General features: G+C 52.1%; 1 long non-coding RNA gene across 1 annotated transcript in view; it reads right to left on the reverse strand.

The window, feature by feature from the left end:
- Window positions 1–5,737: 5,737 nt before the first annotated feature.
- The window catches only part of LOC107182368, a 56,759-nt gene continuing 45,868 nt past the window's right edge, over window positions 5,738–16,628 (reverse strand). Inside the window, exon 4 of the long non-coding RNA XR_001513088.1 lies at window positions 5,738–6,219. This is a non-coding gene — a long non-coding RNA (uncharacterized LOC107182368). The remainder of the gene's footprint in view (window positions 6,220–16,628) is intronic.

A 16,628-nucleotide genomic window follows, 5' to 3' on the forward strand; every position in this document is an offset into this window, starting at 1 on the left:
GCGAACCGGTTCTTTGAGTAGAGGTGCTTGGGATTGAGAAAGAAATGAAGAGACTGGACACAGAAATAGAGGGAGAAGCTGGGTCTGGGTGGGCTTCTGGCGGAGAGACAGAGACACCCAGCACCGAAGCAGGTGTTTATTTTATAGCCCAAATTCCCCAAATATCGGGAGGTTTCACCAAAACTCAAGATGCAGGAGCTTGGGTTGGCCGGAGTCTATTCATTCCCGGTGCTTGACTGGATTTACATAATAAAAACCCTTCCCGGCACCTGGGCTTTGAAGAGTCAACTGAGCCATTCTCACCTCTTGGTTAGATATGCCCCCAAGATAAGGCTGTGCCTACTACACCTTGGGTTCAGTCAACATGAACTTCAAGCCCATGGCACCTTCCCTGGGAGGGGGCCCTCCACAGGGTATATTGATCAGAACAGTGTTTCTGAAAACCACAGGTTGGGAACCACTGACACATGCCCAAGCACCCTTCGGATAAGGCCCAAGTCACAGGAAAATCTGAGGGTGAGAGGTCTGGATATGGGCTTTTCTCCTCTCCCTCCCCAGTCTCTGGCATAAACTGTACCCAGCAGTAGGCAGGCTGGCCAAGGGAAGCCTGCTGGCATCATTAGCCTCATCTAGGGCAGTGGTCGGCAAACTGCAGCTCACGAGCCACGTGCGGCTCTTTGACCCCTTCAGTGTGGCTCTTCCACAAAATACCGACTTCTGCACAAGGGCCACTAAGTTTCAATCGCACTGTACGCATGCACCCGCACATGGTATTTTGTGGAAGAGCCATATTGAAGGGGCCAAAGAGCTGCTTGTGGCTCTCGAGCCGCAGTTTGCCGACCACAGATCTAGGGAAAGGCCATGGCAGGGATGGGGTTGCTCAGGGAAACCAAGCCTTGTAGACACATCTTCCATATACTTAGTCCTAGAAACCACTTGCACTGTGATCCCCTCTTTGGACCCAGCTCTCTGGAAGGAATGTGGGCCCTTGGTGGGGAAGGGAAGGCTGAGCGAAAGAAGATGAGACATTTGGAACATGGGCAAAGGTCAGTTTGACGTGCTCTGCCAAGCTCAAGAAATATTGTTCTCTGACCTTGGACATGCAGTGTTAGTGACAGATAGCCTCCTGCTGGGGTGGGGAGGGGCGGGTATTCTGTATGTGGGTGCCTGGAAAGACCCCAACTTCAAGCTCTGCCCATCAGAAGACCCACCTGGTTTTTTCAAGAGTAGCTTCACCTATGGGCAGAGGGATAGATAAAATGACCTTTCCAGCTGCTCCGGAGCCCAGCCCTTACAGAGGAAAAATGGATTGGGGGTGACTAGCCTCCTGCGGCTTCTAAAAGGGGGCTTGGCAAAGGCCTTTAGTGGGTGGCTTTTCCAGATAAGGATGGCTGGGGGCAGTGTGAAGCCAGGGAGAGTGGGCTGAGGAGGGATGGAAGGGAGGAAATGCAACCCAGAGCAAACAGAACCGCCCCTGGCTTCTCTCCTCTGTCCTCCAGCCTCATCCCTGACAGAGAGTTTAGTGAAGTGGGGATGCTGAACCCCAGGTAGCTGGAGAAATCTCAAATTCTAATATGTCAAAGTTCATCACCAAAAATAGTTACCAAAACTGGAGAGGAATTCCACTCATCACCCAATCTCCAGAGCCAAGCTGGAGTCCTGAGCTCCTCCCGCTCTTCTTATCCCAGGAGTCCTAAACAATTGGGACCAACTCCTTAGAATATCCTGTACCCCCTCCTCGTAATAATGGAGCTGGGTCCTAGGGACCAGGCCTGGAGGAGGAGTGTGGGATGGGGTCAGCACCATGAGCTGTCCCACCTCAACCCACCAAGGACCTCAGCCCATGCCCAACAGGAGAAACGGTAAAGTCTGCCTGCTCACCTAAGGATGATGGCAGCTGACAGTAACTCATTAGTGAAAAGGTGCCACATCAGTGGAACAACAGTTTAATCCGAGCCGAATTGGGACATAATCATTTAAGGTCATTCTAAGGACCTGCCAATGCTTTTGTGGGTCATTCTAAGAGTTTCAGTCCAAGCACTGAGTGAAGGTGGAGGCTCTTGTCTGAGGGAGCTAGAAGGCACTGGAAAGTCTGATTTTTAGGTGTGATGATATCATTGTCATCAAGAACCACTTTTCAATGGGGTAATCTGGCAAAATGGGCTCAGTCATACTAGCTAGAACTCTTGCCAAGTCTACAGATATGCAAAGGCATTTCTGGTTAGTTACAGGGTTTCCTTGCCTTACTCCAAAGGTGTCATTTTAATTGGGCGGGTTTATTCATCCCGCCCACTTGGCAACAGGAAGAAAGCTACAGGCTAATACGCTAACTGCCATACAGAGGCTCAGGGTGGCAGGAGATCTTTAGGGAATACAGATGCAAACTATCCCGTCTTAGTATATTGGTTTCCAACATCTCTCAGTGCAGCACATGCAGGATAAGGGCTTTCTCAGATCGCTCTGGAAGTCTCAGATGGGGACTGCCAAAGACAGAACTGAAGTCCTAGGAAAAGCCCAGGGCCTGGTTGGGGTGGGGTCCTTTCCTCTGGGAGTGACGCCCCCTGGCTAGCAGAGCTGGTCATACCCAGGATGTCATTCTCTGGAACCGTTTGGTCCTTCACAGTTTGCACAGACCCTCAAATCCCTGTATCAGCGGGGATCGAGGGGTCCTGTTGGAGCACCCAGGAAGCTTTGTCTGTCAGATGCAACGCCCTTCCTTAACTTGGGCAGGACTAACTCTCCACGGTGAGGATGCCTGAAATTCATCAGAACACTGCACTAACCTTTCCCCACTTGTACCAGTGGTCGGTCACAGGGGCAGGAGCCTGGGGAGGGAGAGGGGGGAGCTGGTGTACTCTCTTTTCCAGGAGTGAAAGTTCTGGGAAGAATAAGACTTGTCTTTGTCAGCCAAGACTCCCTGGTGAGGCCAAGTCTCAGGCAGTACAAAGGAAGAGCTGGTTGGCCACATGGTTTCCTTAACTCCAGGCAGCTGCCCAAAGACCCCTTTCTGATGATTTTCTGGGGGTGGGGAGTTGGAGAAGAAACCCCCACTTCTGCAGGCTCCATGGTGAGGTGGGCCTAGAGCAGTGATGGCGAACCTTTTGAGCTCGGCGTGTCAGCGTTTTGAAAAACCCTAACTTAACTCTGGTGCCGTGTCACATATAGAAATTTTTTTATCTTTGCAACCATAGTAAAACAAAGACATATTTTTGATATTTATTTTATATACTTAAATGCCATTTAACAAAGAAAAATCAACCAAAAAAATGAGTTCGCCTGTCACCTCTGACACGCGTGTCATAGGTTCGCCATCACTGGCCTAGAGAGTCTACGCAGAGTTTAATTTCAACTGGGGAAATACTGAAGGCAATAAAGCAAGGACATGGGGACAGAGCGAGAGGAGAGGCAGACGTCCACCTCACCGTCCCTTACGTAGCTCCATGAGCTCAGAAATAGGCAGCACTGGAAAGGACCTCAAAGTCTGGCTGGGTAATGGTAACACAGCCCTCCAGGGCTCACCATGACAAGGTGCAAAGCACCCCCTATGCACCATGACACCGGCACCTACCACAGCCCCTGCTTCACAGACCAGCCAAAGCTCAACTGGAGTAAGGCGTTTGCCTAAGATGACTCAGCTAATCTGTATGGGGCCTGGATTCCAACCCACAGCTGTCTGTGCCCAGAACCCAGACTGCCTCCACAACATCAGGCTGCCTGCAGAGGAGGAAACTGAGGCCTGGGGAGGAAGACTGGCAGAGCCTGCCCGGCAGCAGGGCTCTAGCACCTCATGCCAAGAAAGCCTTTGGAGACACAGAGAAGGTAGCAAAAGCCACAGCTGCTCTGACACTGTGCAGGACCCGCCCCTGCTTTCGGCACTCGTGACCTCTCCCACCCCAGGGGACTGGCTCTGCTGCTACAGGCCCCAGGGCCCCAATGGGGTAGGGTTTGTCTTGTTTCTCAAGGAGGGGGATGCCCCACCTATGCCCTGGAGGCCACCTGCAGTTTAGAGGAGCGTGGGCCCCAGGAGGGTAGGACACAGACCGCTTGTGACTTGGCCTCAGTGCAGGGGGCAGCTCAGCCACACAAGTCTGTGAACCGGCTCCAGGGAACTCTGGCTTGTTAGCCCTTATCTCAGCTCTAGGGATCAAAGAGAACTTCTCAGCTAGCCTGTCTGAGCCATGTGCTCCTGTTCCGCTCAAAACCAGACCCTTGTGGGGTCCTGGGGTCCTCAGAGGTCTGGACTCTGGTGACTGTACCAGCCAGAACCATTTGGGGTGCATCCTAACTCCCAGCCATGTGGTTGGAGCCACTCTGTGGCTGCTGTGACTCAAATCCCGGCTTCTTGGTCCCTGAGAAAACAGCACTTCTGACAGCTGGCTGGTTGCTGCCCCACATCAGGTGGGCGCTCAGACTCACTGGCAGGCTTTCTTCAGCAGACATGCCCAGCCCTGTCCTCCAGACCCAGCTGAGACGGCGGGTGGGGCCCTCACTTCTGTTTCTGGCCAAATGCCTCGCATTGGCCTGGGTTCCTTCTTGGTTTCTGCCCTCTGCTTTTCCTTGGAAACCAGGTGGCTGCAGGGTGTTCAGTTCTGCCACCACTTCCCATCAGCCTCTCAGTCGGAATTAGGGCAGGACCAGCGAGCTCTTCCACAGCATTCAACTCCTCAGCCACACCTATGCTCACAGAGGTGAGAGGATATGCCAGGATCTCCGTTCAGGGGGCCACATGGGTCCTGGGGTGGGGTTGGGGCGGGGGTGGTGGGCCAGGCTTCTTTGAGAAAGAAGGGAGCCCTGTGGGCACAGTGGTGGTGTTTGGGGACCTGGGGTGGACAGGGAGGAAGTCATTATGCCAGAAGAGCTATGACTTTTCTGAGACGAAGAACACATCAAGGGGTCCTGTCACACACATCGGCCACACTGGTGCAGTGGTGGACTGGGTGGGGGCTGCTGACCTTGGCCGTGGGACGGGAAGGTGGCTGTCACTGCTCAGACGGAGGACTCCTTTCCCAGTGCTTCTTCTTGGCTTGCCAGGATGGGGAAAGGAGCTGGATGTGAGGGTGCTGAGAGCCATGGTGAGGGCTGGGCAAGTGGGTGTGGGAGGCTGGTATTCTCTGGGGGTGGGGGAATGGGGTGGGGTGGGGCAGAGGGGAGGGCCCGAAGGGATGTGCAACTTCTCAAGACTCAGAACAGCCTGGTGACTGTTCATCACCACCCATCTGTCATGAACTGGCAGCAGCCAGAGTTCCCAGCCCAGGTGCCCATCTGGCCCCTCTTGGGGAACCTGCCTCAGGTCACTCGGGAGGACCCCAGTTTTGGCCTCTGGCCATACTGAGAGACATGCATTGTGGCCCTGAGGCCCTCCCTTATCTGACAACCCAAGCAGGCAGAGCCTCACCATCCAGTGCCTGTCCCCTTCCTGTCTGCTACTCCCCACTCGGAGGTGCCCAATCTCTCCAGCCAGACTGAGAGCTCCCCAGGGCAAGTAGTCATCTCCTGCATCTCCTCACAGTGCTCAGGCAGGCCCCGCTGGAGAGCATCTCTTGCAAAACCCTGGGCCTGCAAAACCCTGCAGTCAGCAGCTGTTCACCTGCTCTGCCCATTGCCCACCTGGCTTCTCTGAGTCCTTCCCTGGGGACAACCTAGGCTGGACTCAGGGGTGCAGGGAGCAGAGTGAGAGGCAGGGAGGGCAGAGGAAGGTAACTAGCTCTGCTCCTGCAGTAGAGACTCGTCCAACCAGCAGCCCGGGCTAAAGATCCCAGAACAAGGGCCACTGTGTCCACGACATACAGCAGGCACAACCCGTCTGGCTCCCTCAGCAGGACTACTGGAGATGGAAGGTTGGGTCATTAGTGACTTTCTTTTATTAAAAATGTACACAGATAAAAGGAACATGGTTCAGTTGTACAGAGTAAGAAATACAGATGAGTAAATAGAAACATTAAAGCCACCTGTAGCACACCGTCCAGAAGTAATCAGGCTGTTACATTTTGAGAGACTCAGGTGCAAATATAATTTTTCAGCCCTGCGCACATGTCTAGGAGCTCTGTCCCAGGCAGACACAGGCGTGGCTCCACAAGCGATGCCTCTGCTGCGAACACCGCAAGCAGGAGTCTATTTCCCGGGCCCTGGCTTGGGGCCCTTCCTCAGCCCCAGGTTTCTCTGTGCCCAGATACTGTGCAGAGGTTGGCATCCCAGAGTCCAAAGGGCCAGCTGTGCAGGCTGCAGAGGTAATTTAGAGTAGATTAGGAGGTGCAAAGGCCCTTGCTCAGGACCGAGGTGTCTCCTGGGATGTGGAACCTTCCGTGCTAAAACTGAGAAAGTCCTGGACAAACCTGGGGCAAGTTGGTCACCCTACTCGGAGGGCCAAAGGCCTTGTCCAGCCTCTCCCTTCCTTGCTGTCCACAGGCCCTCTTGCTGGGCCTCAGAGCCCCCAGACCCTCACCAAGCAGTCCAGGGAAAGAGAGGCGGACGGGAATGAACAAGGCAGACAGTCAGCACCTGAAGGAAGGGGCCAAGTGAAATCTGATTATCAAGGACAACCAGGCCTGCAGAGGTGGAGGGACTCCAATACTGAGCTGCCTGGCCCTCTAGCCTTGCAGCGACCCTTAGATTCTGTGTTGAGCCCTCAGAGGTTAGGCTCGTCCTTGGAAAGTGTAGGGTCTCCAGGTGGGAAGCGCTCAACCTCCCAGGGCCTCCTACAGCCCTGGTGCAACCAGCCTTACACCTCCCTCCTCCTTGTCCACACCTCCTGGTGTGTCCTGCCCAGCTCCTCTCTGCCTCCAACTGGGAGCAGCAGATGGGAGAAGAGGCAGCCAGGACAGGCTGCGCTGAGTCAGGAGCAGGCAGGTGGGAGGGGGCCTGGGTAGACAGGACCTCTCTCACAGTGGCTGGCACATCCTGACTGTGGTCTGGCCCCACACCCTGTCTATGCCTGCGGATGGGTCCCTTGGATAACCCAGAGGAGTAGGCAGAGTAGTGGTCTATGGTGGGATAAATATGTCCACATCCAATCTAGTGAACAAAATACGCTGATGAACAAAATAGAAACAGAGACATGGATACATGGGACAGACTGACAGCTGTCAGAGGGGTGGGGGGAGGGGAGAGGGGGGCACTGGATGAACGAAGGTGAAGTGATTGGCCAAAGAACATATATGCATAACCCATAGACACAGACAACAGTGTGATGATGGCCAGAGGGAAGGGGGGAGGGGCAGGGGCTGGGTGGAGGGAGGCAAAGGGGGAGGGGTAATAGGGGCAAAGGGTGGGATGGGGACATCTGTATTGGTGTCAACAATATAAAAGAAGAAGAAATGTCCACATCCTAACGTATAGAATCTGTGAACATGTTATGTTAGGTGGCAACCGGGTATTAAAATTGCAGATGGAATCAATCAGGTAATCTTAAAACAAAGATTATCCTGGATTATCTGGCTGGTCCAGAAGAATCAGAACCAGAGAGATGGAATTGTGTGAAAGACTCGACTAGCCTTGACTTGCTGGCTTTGAAGATGGAGGAAGGCGCCACCAGCCAAGGCATGCAGGCAACCTCCACAGCTGGAAAGGGCAATGGAGCAGGTTCTCTACTTGAGCCTCCAAAAGGAATGCAGCCCTACTGACACCGTGACGTTAGTCTGTTAAGACCTATTTGGGGTTTCTGACCTACAGAACTGAAAGATAATAAATCTGTGTGTTAAGCCGCTTAGTTGATGGTACAGCAGCAATACTGAGAAACCACCCAGGGGCCGCAGCTGCCCCACATCCCTTGGTTAGAGCGGGTCTCACAGAGCCCCACCATCCCTCGGTGAGAGGCTGTTTTGTCCTGGGAGGGACTGAGATTCTGCGGCCCAGGGCAGGTCAAGAACAGTGCTCTGCTGGACGTGTCTGTAGGAAACGGCTGCCTCCCAGAGCCCACTCCCCAAACCTGTGAGGGTGCTGGCTCTGAGTCATGCCCTGAGGTCAGGCCACTCCGCACAGCCAGCCAGGGCCTGCAGCGCTTGGCTGACAACTCCCAGGGCAGGGCTCCGGCACACAGCACTGTCAGTCCCTGGCCTCACTAAGGGGATCCAGCTGCCCTCAGGAAATACGAGGACTAGAGAGGAAAAAGGTGAGAGGACAAATCACTAAATTGGAGGTCAGTCAAATCTGCCTGCTCTGTCACCTATTAGCTGTGTAACTTCGAAGAAGCCACTAGACTTCTTGTAGCCTTAGTTTCTCCATCTGTACAACAAGCATAACAGCTTTGGTCTTACCTGCCTCACGGGGTGCGTGTCTTGGGTGAAATAACACCTGAGAAAACATTGTGCTGCACAGATTGAGATGCTGCTGTTAATAAACAGTCGTGGTCACAACCTCACATGCCTTTGGATGGAGTGAGTGGTTACACATCCCGGGTCGGCAAATGACGGGTGAGTGCAGACTCATCTGTCCTGCCGGGCAGGCACCAGCTGCAGCCTGGCCAGGAGAGAAGAGAAAGACCTGACTTTCTAACCCCCTGCCTCAGAGCTCACAGCGGATGTGAGCCGGAGCCACCCTGCAGCCTGCAGGATGTCCTCCCAACCACCACAGACAGTAGCTTTGCACCTTCTTCTTCTTCTTCTTTTTTTGCTAAGGAAAAAGATTTCTAGAGGTTTTTTTTTTTTGCATTAAAATAGCGCCTTTGTTCACAGAACACTCCCAGTTTTACAGGGAAAAGGTGGAACATGAAACTATGCACAACACAACTCCAATCTAATAAATATAGGATGTTTAACTTTGTGTGCAATACCTTCTGGAAGAAATACATAAGAATACTAATGGGGATTGCTTTTGGTGGTGGGGTTAGGTGATTATATTTCCTTTCTTATATTTCTATAATTTTAAAATGCCCCATATGCTATAATGACTTTTACCATCTGAAAAAAAATTGTATAAATGAAAAGTACCAGGGACTTCCTTTTGTGGGGCCACAAGCTGGGCTTGAGGAGTCATTTGAGTTGGTTCTGCACAGGCGGGGGTCCTGGCCCTGGTCTTTGCCACAGGACCTTGAGACTCACTCTTCTCCCTCCCTGGCCTCTGTTGGCCTGTGAGACAAGACCTGGACAAGACATTCTCTAGGATCCTTGGCAGCTCGATAAAGTATTCACCTTCATCTCCTTCATCCCTGCCTGATGCTCAGCTCCCAGCAGCTTCTCTGTTCCTAGAGAACTCAAAATCAGCCTGGCATTTGCCTGCATCAGTCTGCACTTCTCAGAGCCCTGCCCTTCCTTGGAAAGAACAAAGCCTGGCCAAATCCTGTGCAGCCTGCTGGCCTGCAGTGACCCCTGCTTTCCTCTACTTGTGCATAACAATAGCCATCATTTATTGTTGACTTCAGGTCACAGAGCGGGTCATTTAACTTCAGGTAACCAGCAACTGCAGAAACTAAAATGTGAGCAGTATGCCCTTGGAGGTATGTAATGTGGTGACCCTAACTGATCCTCTCCTGTCTCTGAGGTATTGTTATACCCATTTCACTGATAACTGAGGCTCAGAGAGGTCACGTTAACTCATCCATGGTCATATAATGAGTTTGTGGCAGTGCTAGGATTTGATCTGTAAGTCAGTTCAGTCCAAGTCCAGTGGTTTTTCATTCTCATGGTGGTGTCTTCCTCAACTCCCACCTTCCCGCACTGGAGGGCAAGGACAGTGTGTTCTGAGTTGAACATACAGGGAGCACCCAGTGAACGTCTGGTGGTAGTGGTGTTGTTCACAATGAATTTAACCAGCACTTATTATTCAATCAACAAGTCTTCCCAGAGTCTGGGCTCTCTGGGGAGCAGGAACAGGCCTATTCTGTTCACTGCTATACTCCAGCACCAGCAGTGCCTGACACAGAGTACATGCTCAGTTCGTGACCCTGAATTTATGATTGTTCATTCAAATGATAAAACAACAAAGTAAATAATATGAACTAACATCTATGGGGTGCCTACCCCAAGCCAGCTCTCAGGGAGTCTCCAGGAGAGTTGAAGAGAAATATAACACTGGTGACAAGGCTACCTTGTGGAGTTTTACATAAGTAAAGTATCTGTGTTGCCCTGGCCGGTGTCACTCAGTTGGTTGGGCATTGTCCTGTGCACTGAAAGGTTGTCGGTTCAATTCCCAGTCAGAGCACATTCCTGGGTCACGGGCTCAATCTCCGGTTGGGGTGCATGCAGGAGGCAGCAGATCGATGTTTTTCTCTAATGGATGCTTCGCTCTCTCTCGCTCTCTCCCCCCGACTCTAAAATCAATAAAAAGATACTATTTTATTTACATTTTTATGTGTTCTTTTAAAAATCTTTATTGTTGAAAGTATTACATAGGTCTTAAAAGTATCTGTGTAAAGGCTGTGAAAACACCAAAGAAAGATGATCAGAAGCCTTCTTCTGGTGTTGGAGGCCCTGCCAGAAACTATCACCATTGCAACTCGGATACACTGACTGCCAAAGCACAGAACCCTAATTTTCCATCGATATCCATGGTTCTGTCTGCTCGGAACACATCTGGATGCTTTTGTTGCCCTCCAGACTGGATAACCAGAATGCTGAGGGCTATAAGACAATCGTGGAAACTGGTGAATTTAGCTTGGAGAAGGAAACCCAGGGTCATCCTTAACCCCTGATGGGCTGCAGTGGCGATAGCCCTGGCACCCCCTGAGGAAAACCTCTCTCTGGAGACGAACCAGAGAAGCAGGGAGCCTGGTAGCTGCCTGTCAGGACGTGATGAGGCCTTACTCCCTACAGCACAATCTGCACACTTGCTCACATAGCAAACGTTTATTAACTGTCCTCCATGGCTTATTGCAGGCTAGGGGAACAAGGATGAATAAAACAAGCTTGCAAGCTTAGAAAACGCCATTCCCCGAGGGACAGAGTCAGGAGCCTCATCCTGTGGCCTGAGACTCCTTATTATGCATCTTGTCCCAGCCACTGCTGAAGGCTTTTATTTTCCTTTTTTTTTTTTTTTTTGTATTCTGAAGGGGCCGGGCATAATGCAGATAATCAACAAATACAGGCATCTCTGTAGAGGAGTCCTGGGATGGGAACTCCAGCTGAATCAATGTTCTACAGGGGCCACAGGGGGCTGGGTCTCAGGCCCGGTCATTGGCATGTGTCCCCTGCCCCTTCAGATCCCTTCAAGTGCAGACAGGCCTTGACCATGGTGTCTTCCAGCCCCGTTTCCACAAACACTGATTGACCTTTGCCGGTTGCACTGACATGTCAAAGGATGTCCTCCACCCCTAACTTCATACCAGTCCTTGTCTTCCGTTCCCTCCAAGGCTCCACTGGCTATAGTGACAGCTGTGGTTCAGCAAACAGTGTGACACTCTTGAGTGCTGCTCGGAAAGCAGGCTGCTGCTGCCCTGCCCACTCACACACCGGTCAGTGCCGGGCCTGACCGAGTGCACTTCTTACTGTGAAACAATACTTATGCACAAAAATGCACAGAACATACAGTCAGTTTAATAAGTACAAAACATGAAGCAAAGACGTGTATAACCACCACCAGGTCCAGAGATACAACAATGCCTACTGTGAACCCCTGTGCACTCCTAATCGCACCCCCAACCCTCCCTGGGGTCATGACTACATGGACTTTTGTGATAATTTCTGTTGTTTATATTTTGCCTCTTCTGCATGTATCCTTAAACAATACCATCCAGGATTGCCAGTTGTTAAACTTTTCATGAAAGGAATTATGTACATATTCTTTTGTGTTCCATAATGTTGATGAGAGTCATCATTGTGACAGTATTTCTATACCACATGACATTTTTGCAAGTTGCTGTGGTTCATTCATTTTCACTGCAGAAACATTGCACATGGTATTTGTATTCTCCAGTGGTGATGAGCCAGCATCTGGACTCCTCCTGGTGCTGTGTGGGTATCTGGTGCACAGGGTAAGAGTTTGGTTAAGGAACATTCTGAGGAGTGGGGCTGCTGGGTTATAGGGTATATGTATTTTCATCTTTACCAGATCACTTATATACTTTTTAAAAGAAATCCTTGCCAGGGATATTTTTTCCATTGATCTTTAGGGAGAGTGGAAGAAAGGAAGAAGGGAGAGAGAGAGCGAGAGAGAGAGAGAGAGAGAAAGAGAGAAGGGAGAGAGAGAGCGAGAGAGAGAGAGAGAGAGAGAGAGAGAGAGAGAGAGAGAGAGATCAATGTGAGAGAAACACATCAACTGGTTGCCTCTTGCATGCAATCCTACCGGGGCTGGAGATCGAACCTGCAACCGAGGTATGTGCCGTTGACTAGGAATCAAACCCGAGACCCTTCAATTTGCGGGCTGACACTTTCAACCACTTAGCCAACCGGCTAGGGCCACTTATGTACTTTTTAATTATGAAAATGTTTCTCAGGGAAGGAGAGCTGTGACACACCGTCATTGTTTGGAGTAGAGAGAATGAGACATGCCTGCCCCCACAGCCTGACTGGCCCACCCTCTGTCCTCAGAACCTCATCCCTTCCCTGTAGCCCAGCCACCCTCTCCCTCCTCTGGCACCCCTAGGCTAGGACCCCTCAGTAGCAGGCTCCTCTTTGGCTTCTGTCCCTTAGTGATGAAGTTAGATGGGGGTGGGGGTGGGGGTGGGAGGAAGTTGAGAATGAGGAAGTGGAAACCAAATACAAGGGCCACAGAGAAGTCTGGTCCACAGACCTCAGTGTTTCAGCGGCACACTCTGTGGGACAGGAACATGCAGGCTGCCTGGGGAGCATGCCCAGCAGGCGCCAGGCCCACCGTGCTGGGGTGTGCTACTGGGCAAACCGCCACTTTGCACTAGGTTCCTGTATATAAGTGACTTCATGCAGTCCTCACCCCAAACCTGTGAGGTAGGTATGAACATCCCCATGTCACAGGCAAAGACATGGAGGCACAGAGACACTGAGTAACGGACACTATATTACATTCTGTTAATAGTGTGGGATCTGGCCCAGCCTACGTGACCTTCGTGGTTAACCAAGAACCAGGAGGTCAGGGCACATGCCTGGGTTGTGGGCTCAGTCCCCAGTGTGGGCCGTGCAGGAGGCAGCCAATCAATGATTTTCTCTCATCATTGGTGTTTCTATCTCTCTCTCTCCCTCTCCCTTCCTCTCTGAAATCAATAAAAAAATATATTTTAAAAAATAGTGTGGGATCTGGACCTGTTTAAATCGTGGCTTCCCTACTTTCTGGTATAACTATTGACCAGTTCCCTGACTTTATTTGGCCTCCGTTTCCTCATCTGTAGAATAGGCTAACTGACCCACAGGGCTATTGAAAGAGGTAAAAGAGATAATGTGTAGAAGGAGCTTAGCAGAGTGCCTGTCAAAGGGGAATGAGCAGAACTATGAAATGGGAACCACGGAGTCCCGAGGTGAACAGCCAGGACTTGTGGGGGGCACCTCATCTTGGCAAGCTGGAACCAGGCCCCCACGCTGAGGGAGCTGATCCGGTGCTCTGTGAGGACTCAGTCAGCGGGGTACTGGCCACATGGACTTTGAAACTTGGGCACCCAGGCAGTCCTACTCCCCTGACACCTTTGCCCAGAGCTCTCTTCCTAGCTCTGGCTGCTTCAAATGGCAGTGATTTGTGAAGGGGGGCAGTGGATCCCTGCACGTGTGGAGCTTCTACCCAGCTTCAGTGCTGGTCTTCAGGAAGCGGCATGGGCAGGCGGCAACAGTGGCAGCCAATGGGCAGCAAGACTGTTGCTAAGGTCACTGGTGAACCTTATTTGGCGACTTCCAGCTGACCCTGCATTCACCTCTGAGAACCCTGGGAAACGCCGACCACAGATGTGAAATGAACGTCTCAAAACCACAACTGCATTTCCTTTGAGAAAAGATTCGCTCTCCTCTCCAGCCTGCCTCTCGGCAAGCTGGGACCAGGCCTTTTGTGCAATACCTTGCAACCTCGAGAGAGAGAAGCCCAGGCAGGCCTGGGCAGGGAGAGAGGGCAGGGTTCCTGCACAGGCGGCCTCGGGACCCTGCAAGGACCTCTGTTCTCACCCTGCGGCTGCCGACCCCTGCCCAGGCCTCCCCGTTCACACCCTGAGTGTTCCTGACCCCACTTGCTGCAGCCATGGGAAGCGGCTGGTATGAGGAAGACCGGCGGCACGCAGGGAGGAAGTGGGCCTGCCCAGGCCCTCACCATCTGCACCAGCCACACTGCTTCGGTGCAGCCTACAGCTCAAACCGTCGATGATTCAGTTTTTCATCTCTTTTTGGTGTATCTTCCAGCTTAACATTAAATAAGTTAATTAAATGTTGCCCCCACCCCAAACGTGGGAGGGAAGCGATGCCTTCGGTATTTCCAAAATAATACTCTCCTCATGTTTGTTTGGTGCGTTCGATTCTGCAACTGTGCTCACATTTGCCATCTTGCTGGCTCCTCACAGGCCCGGCTAAGGCAATAACAACAAATGATGACTAAGCCCTCACCACATGTCAGGAACAGGAATCAGCTCACAGAATCTGCTATAATCGTTCCCATTCCACAGAAGAGCAAGAATGAGGCAAAGAGAGACTCAGTAATTGTCTCGGAGCCCACGTAGCCCGTGAATGAACAGCTGGGATTGTATCCTAGGCAGCCCAACTCCAAATTCTGCCCTATTCTCTTCTGTTACATTGCCTTTCAAGGCACATGCGCCAGAACGAATGCCATTTACAGGTAAGAAGGGGAGGCTGAGAAGACTGAAGGGTGGTGTGTGGTCAGGGCTGCTTTCCCTGTCCACGTCTGCTCCCAGAGGACCATCCCCCAGCATCCTTCACTGTCGTTTTCCATTACTCTCATGCCCCCCACTCCTCAGCTTGTCTCCTGGCCCACAGGCCTAATGTGGCCTTTCTTTTCTGGGCAGCCCAGGGAGCTAAGTGGCCCGGCCTGTCAGGAAGAGGCTACGTGAGCCCATCTGTCAGAGAGGGGAGCAAAGCCAGGACCACAGAGAATGTGCCACAGGACACCCCTCCCCATGCCCCCTCATGCTCCCCTCAGTAGCCTGTTGGGCCCTATCTCCTCGTTAATTAATTAATTTGTTCATCCATTTACTGAGTGTCTGTTAAGCACTCGGCGCTGGGCATACAATGCCGTGGTCCTGTCCTTGATCTGCATTTACTCCATTCATTCATTCTCCTGTAAACTGCCCCCCTCCCCCCCTCCCCCTGCTAAACCCCTGTGCACACCAGGACAGCCAAAGTATTCCACCGGCTGGGGTCCCCGGACTGTGGGCGGCAGGGCTGGGGCACCTGTCACAGGATCCTCAACTGAAGATGGTCTGAGGGCCTGGGGTGGGGTCTGGACCCTGAGGAACACCCTTGCTGGAGCACTGTCCTTCTCTTGGGCTCTTCAGGACTCCCTCACGCACATAGGGTGTCCCAAAATGTATGCAAGAGGGAACAACACGGACCAGGAGCCGGGCCTCACAGGTGTAGTTCCAGTGATGGAGACAGACGTTAGGCCAGTAATCACACAGACAGCTGGAAACCACAGGGTGCTATGGAAGTGCACTGTCAAGGTCTTCGTCTAAGGCAGGGGTCCTCAAACTTTTTAAGCAGGGGGCCAGTTCATTGTCCCTCAGACCGTTGGAGGGCCGGACTATAGTTTAAAAAAAAAACTTTAAACAAATTCCTATGCACACTGCACATATCTTATTTTGAAGTAAAGAAACAAAACGGGAACAAATACAATATTTGTATTTGCATGTGGCCCGCGGGCCGTAGTTTGAGGACCCCTGGTCTAAGGAATGCATGGGACTGGGGGTTAGGGCAGCGATCCTTGAAGAAGGAGGGATGGTTGGGGTGAGGGGTAGGGACTGTTCTTGGTGCCTTCCCCACTGTCCTCTCCCCCGCAGTCTAGCCCCTTCTGAAATGGCTTCCATGCACGTTCTCTGCTGGTGTCCAAGTTGCCCTGAGTGTTTCTGCCTGGTGAGCTGGCTCACGTGTGTGCTGCGGAGGCTGGAGGAGAGAGGGCTGGAGCTGTTTATTTTTGAGTCTCAGCTAAACCCAAGCATCTCGATGCCCCGCCGAAGTCCTGCATGTGCATGTGAGGGAGCCTGGCAGGCCCAGGGGGTAAAGGCAGCTGGCAGGGCAAGAAGCTGCTGATATGAAATACCTAATTCTGAGAAACATTTTCAGATGAACTGCTTTCACCCTAACCGAGAGCCAGGGCCCTTCCTAAAGCACCTCTGAAAAGTTTTTTTTCAACCTAAAGTGTGAAATTAGTTTTCTCCAAAGAGGAAACCCTTCTAGGGGTGACAGCAAGCCAGGCGGCCTTAGAGGAAGCTGGTGCAGCGGCGCCTCCCCACCTGCAGGCTGCCAGCGAGGCAGGTGATGCGCCACTGGCAGGCTGCTGGGACACACCCTCATAGCCTTCACTAAACATGCCCCCCTTTCTCCCTCAGGGAACTCCCTGTGGAAAAGGAACCCCAGCACTTGGGGTTTTGAGGCTGTGATCTCCAGTTTCATTTTCCAGTTTCCATCTAGACGCCTCTCTGCCAGCTCTCTACTCCCACCTCAGAAGAGCTGAGAGGAAGAAAAAAGAGTCCCAACCAGCACCCTGCTCCCCGGGGCTCTCAGAGGGCGGGAACTGGCAGAAATCTCCTGCAGGAGAGGTGGTTAAAGTGCAAATTCCTGCTACCCTCCCTCCCCCGCCCC

Source organism: Myotis davidii, unplaced genomic scaffold (assembly GCF_000327345.1).
Source record: "Myotis davidii unplaced genomic scaffold, ASM32734v1 scaffold456, whole genome shotgun sequence".
In the NCBI taxonomy this organism is placed as follows: Eukaryota; Metazoa; Chordata; class Mammalia; order Chiroptera; family Vespertilionidae; genus Myotis; species Myotis davidii.